This window comes from Lutjanus erythropterus, chromosome 9 (genome assembly GCF_056507025.1).
Source record: "Lutjanus erythropterus isolate fLutEry1 chromosome 9, fLutEry1.hap2, whole genome shotgun sequence".
In the NCBI taxonomy this organism is placed as follows: domain Eukaryota; kingdom Metazoa; phylum Chordata; class Actinopteri; order Lutjaniformes; family Lutjanidae; genus Lutjanus; species Lutjanus erythropterus.
The window spans coordinates 37,616,589-37,622,588 of NC_139325.1; positions in this window are offsets into that span (position 1 = coordinate 37,616,589).

Here is a 6,000-nt window from a genome sequence, read left to right on the forward strand (position 1 = left end):
ACAGTGAGACAAAGTTCATGGTCTGCACAGGAGGTTTGATATTGTGCCTTCACAGATTTTTCCACTTAAAATTAGAAACCACAAAGTTGCCTTTGACTGCCAACTTAAATAACTGACTAAATATTCATCCTCTCCTCCCCTGTGACCAAACCCTCATGCTCTGATCAGAACAGTAATGATGTGTCCATTTCTAAAGAAACAGAATCGAAAGGACATCCTGAGTGGGTGGTAGGGAGTCAGGTGGTGACCAGTGGTGGCGAAAAGTTTCCTAACATACTGAAACCATGTCTTATCTAAAGAGGAAAAAAAAGTGCAGTTTCCTTCTGTAAATGAATAAACTTTTGCCTTTGTGTTTACCAAGTAAAGACTTACTGAGGACAAACAGTGAACTTGTGTCCAGCAGCAACTCCCTGATTAACGTGTTTCAGTGCATTCCTACAGGGAGCCACCCAGTATTACCAGTGCACTGCTGTCAGCATCCGTCCATCAATTGTGGCTACTGTGAGTAGAAGCTGACTGCAGCCTTTGTGGTCCACAAAGGACAAAGCTACAACCTTTTTACAGCTCCCTGTACAGGGCTTGTTCAATTCTGAAGAGTTTTTTGGGTGGCGTATTACTCAGAAATGTGATAGTCCCTGTGAAACAGCTAGCACAGCGCTTAGGTAAGAGATGTATTCTCCCTCCATGCTCCGCTACGTTATTAGCCCGACTGTTTAATTGCCAATGAAAGCAAATTTTCACAACAGTTTGATGGGACATCACAGCTCTATGGTATGTCTGCAAAAGAGTAGGGATGTGTATCTCACTGACTGAGACCGATTCGATACATATCTCGATACATGTTCAGTGATACGATATGTCTTATAAATCTTTAAATGGCCAACGATTCGGTTCGATACGATTCAGCTCTGTCACGATACAATACGATATGATGCAATACAAGACAATGCAGTGTGTCAGTCTTTACATTTTGATTCAATTAATGCTACATTTGTAGAGTGCTTTTAGTTGCAAAAAAAATCCTGATAGTTTTACTAAATGTAGTAACAGTAGAGACAGAAAGGAGACATTACAGTGGTGTTAACATCTTATTATGTGTCTCGTGTGTAAATGAGATCCTGTAGCCTAAATGAGAATCTGTGAACAAACTTTAAAACTGTTTAAAATATGAGTATTTCTGTGGTAAGATGATGTGCTGCTCTGTTTCATATGAAGAGTGCTGTGGTTTTGATTAGTGTGGAGGAACAGTGAAGTGTTACCTGCTCTCACAGTGACATGACGTCTCTGTGGGTCAGACTCGTGGCTCTGTACTCTGCTGTCAGACGCATTTTGCATAAATGATCTGTAGCAGCGTTTCTCATCTTACTTATAAAACCCAGACTTATTCTACACTTGCACATTATGAAAGTTTGGTGGTGCGACGCGGTACAATATCACTTCTGTCGCTGTTTTTACCACTGTCTGTTTTAAGTAAATGAAGAGGAGACACAGGAGAGGGTGGGGGGAGCACTTGTTTTTGTGATGCAGGTGTCCAGTGAGAGCGGTGCAGGCAGAGACAGCGGGAGAGAGAAGACGGAGGAAAGTTAACAGTGGCAGCTCCCTGATGTCAAAAATGAAAAGTATGCGCATCCTAATGAGGTTTATCGATATGCTAGTGTTGCATTGATTTGTTTCCAATTTGTGTTCAGCTTTTTACCGATACAGGCCGTCTGAACCGATGCATTCATATCTTACACATTAAAGTCCGATGCATCGGATGCATGAGTGCATCGTTACACCCCTACAAAATAGTAACAGTAATTCACCAAAAATATTTCATTCGTGCTTGAAAAACAAATTATTTTCAGAGTCATACTGGTCAAAATGTTCAGATGTTTTTTCACCATGACATGAAACCCTGTAAATTTTTCTTATTTACACAAATCCCTTACTTTCGATCTTTATTCTTCTTTTCCGTTGACACTACCTGCTTACTATACTATACAAGACAGTTTTGTCCAGCTGAATGCTACAGTGAATTGCACTGAGCTTTTTAGATTCAGATTTCAACAGCAGGTAAAAGTTTACTGGGAAACATCAATAGTGCACAATTCTGCAGTACACAGGATGCACATTCGTGTGTATACAGCAAAATTATTTGTGTAGCAATGTGTTTCATGTACTGAAACAGAAAATTCAGCTTTGGTCTATCATGTAAAGTCATATGCAGTGGTCAGAAAGATTGGCAGAAATGTGATTCCTAGTTCATTACTTTCACCTGGCTGCAAATTTAGCATGCCTTGTCGTGTTGTCATGTTTAGAAGCTGTGAATACTTTCACAGTTTCATTGAGAGTCAACCCAGTTTTGGTCAGTGAGCCATGTGCACATGGCTGTTGTGCAACTCACTGACAATTACACTTACTCTGTTGTGCCAAAACATGCACAGTTTGCTTGGATGGACAATAAGAAATTTCAATCTGTTGTGGTCAACAAACGAATAGTTCAGTGATTTGAACATACTGTTTTGAAAAAACTCTTTCAAGAACTGAGTCATGTTGAATGAGAAAACACCCGAGAATACCGACTAACCTTCTTTTGACTTTAGTGGGAACATTAATGGTGGTGTAAAAGTTCAGTTTGAGGTAGTGGCACTGAACCGGTGGAGCGTCACATTTTCTGTCATCATTGTGACCGGTCAGGGCAACTCGCTTTCAGGGCAAAGTGAGGACGCTAATGCCCCTGGGGGTGAAGTGTATGTGTGATAGAGATGGTTTTGGGGGTTGTTTAAAGACTGATGGTAGCTGTCAACCCTCTCCAGCCCTCACAACCTCTGGCAGAGTCCTGTGTCGGTTCGAACCCTCACACGCACTCTGTTTAGACACGTGTGTATGTGTGTAGTATCAGGAACGGAGGGGCATCCTAATGAATGACCTTTGACACCCAGAAAGGGGATCCGGGCAGAGGAAGTTGAGAGGAGAGGTGAAGAGGGGAGATGGAGGGTAAAGGGACGCCCGGCGCCACATTATGCCTCCTTTCAATCAAACAGACACCCCAGGCTGCCCCACCTGTGGGCGAAGCATCGGATCATCCACTGAAAGTGACCACCAAACGCTGCACTGACAAACCGAACTTCTACAAGGAGCCCAGAGGTCAAAGGTCAAGGTTCAGAGCTGGTTAGTCTCAGCTCACCTATAATTTAGACTATTGCAAAAATATGAAATGAGCAGGTTTGACTACAACATTGATCGGACACAAAGGTGGGTTATATTAAGGAGGCAGGTATGTTAGTTAGTTAGTGGTTTATTGAACAGTATGTGTGCAAAAATATGCAAACAAAAGTCTAATTTTCTTTCTAAAAATAACCAATGAATACAGAGCACTACATATCAGAGCACATTGGGAACTTGCTCTTGCTCTCAATACTTATGATGGGTCAAATGCAGAGAAAGCATCTCACTGTACATTATTCTGTGTAAAACTGTGTATGTAACAAAGCTGATTTAACACAGTTCACCTCAACACAATTCACTTTAAGTCTGTGTAACAGAAAAAGGGGAGGTTTTCTTCTGAACACATCATACATGTGAAAACTCTCAGAACTATGTATTACTGACTTGTGAAGTTAGAAGGTTAAACTGTTGTTTCACAATTTCTTTGTTCAGGATTTTTTTGGTCGGACCTGAGACATGGCTCAGTGATGTGATCATAGTCCTCCGACACTACATAAGACCCATGAACCAACGCACAAACAACACCGCCTCTCCCTCCTTTCAACGTCTCTCCCCAGCAGTTCACTTCAGCTTGCTTCAGTTCCAACAACCCGACACAGAAGAAAAAGGAATACCATCCTGTCACCGTCCTTTGGCTCTGGAGGCTCTGGAGCTGCTCAATAGAGTGTCCATGTTTCAGGTCATTTTCCGGTCATTGTAGTGTTTGACGCTGAGACAGTGCAGTGGACACGCCCCCAAAACTACTATTTTTTTCAGAATTTGAGACCTAAATTTCTATACTTTTAACAATTCAAATTTGACTGGGTGATTAATAACATATGTTTTTATGGTGTGACAAAGTCAGAACATACGTTTATTGTTGCTTTATAGTATCTTTAAAATATACACAAACAGCCACAGCTGCACTTTGTGTTTAGGACTATGTAGCAAATGTTAGCATGTTAACATGCTAAAATGAAACAATGATCAAGATAAACGTCTTAGCATTTTAACTGTAAATGACCAAATATTCAAAACCTGAGCAAGTTAACATAATGAGGCTAGAAAACACTCCACTTGAAATGCTGATTGCTAAGCCCTGTTCACACAGTATTACCTACTATTACCAGTGGACCTCATATGACTAGAAAGAGGTTTCTAGGTTACACTAGTTCTGTGCAAAACTTTTGTTTGACCAACTCCACTTTGTGAATCAGAAAAACAGCTAATATATGTTTCCTTTTGTTTCTTTTACATCCTGTTAAGGGCCAAAGGGTGACAGAGTGAATGCATGCAGAGAGATTTCAACACAGGGAGTTTTACTGTGTGGTTAAAGCAGAGCTGTGGGCAGAGAAAGGGAAAGAATAAGTACTGGTTGGGGAAGATTTCCTGTCACTGGGTTTTGTGCTCTGGCCGCCCTGACTGACTGTTGTGATGGGCAGGTTTTGGTGGCAGAGCTTTGTGTGTGGAAAAACTGCAAACAGTTAAACTTTTAAGACAGCAGGGCAGCAAGAAGAACACACACAGGCATACATGATGACTGGGCGGCCAGGTCATCTGTGATTGGCTGAAGCCCGGCATAAGCTCCACCCCGTGCTCTGACCCCCAGGTCGGGGTTTTTAATGCAGCTTCGGCAGGGTCAAGGCTGGGTCGCCGCAGAAACCTAATGACTTCCTCCTAATAAAGACATGATGTATGAGTGCTGTGATAGGCCCCTGAGATGACCAGCAGGTAACCCCCGACACCAGGAGGAGAGAGAGAAAGAAAACCTTTATATTCTCATCACCACTCAAGCCAAATTTATCGATTAGCAATAAATTAAATAAAAGTTAAATAGATCTTAGAAAAATGCTCAAAAACTGGTGACGTGCAGATTGAAACCTTTTCTAAAATGTGAGTGAAAAAAGAGTTAATGAAAACTTCAGTTTGCAAAAAGTGAGAGACTTAAAAGGATTTCATTTCACATTAGTAAAGATTCACACTTTGAAGTGTCAGAGCTCTTAGCAGGAATCTTCTTATACTCAGGGAGATTCTGTATCTGCAACAGTGTTTTGTGTTATGGCGCTACACACTGTGAGAATTGAGCTTCTGAGTTTATTGCAGCCCTGCCATGCAACATGGATCTAATACATTTGGGTAAGACATCAAGCTTAATTAATGTGGACTATATGATGACGACATCTACTGAATCAGGCTATGACACAAGTCATCATACAGGAAAACATAATCAGCCCGCATCATCAATCTGCACCGCCATAGCAGTAAACAATGAAACAAAGCAAGAACCACGCTATTGGAATAATGGTATTTAAATCCAAAGAGGGAAGGAGGCAAATGTGGTGAGGGAAAAGGGGCCTAAATGGGATGCCAATTTTGCAAAGAGAGCTTGAGGTAACGTTAAGTATCTGTAGTATGCTAAGTATGCTAAAATAGCATGCATACGTGTATCTTTGTGCATTCCTGTTGGTTGTTTAGTGGACATAGGTGACAGCAGCAGTCACATTGTGAGATCCTGTATTTCTGGCACAGTCAGAATTCTGGCCCAAATGATCTTTGGTTGAAAGATTGTGAGAACATCCGTTTAAATCTCTCTCACAGTGCGACACAGGGCCACTGTTTTGGAGCCATGGCCAAAGATTTTTGCCATGTTTCTTTAATTTTTCATCTGGGACACCCCAAAATCACACAGTGTATATCCAGCTTTAGGCTACATAACAATGTGACTATAGTAACATAGCAGAGTTGACAGATCACCAGGACATTTCTGAGCAAAGCTCGGTGCCATGCTTTTGTCAAAGAAAACTAGCTGCA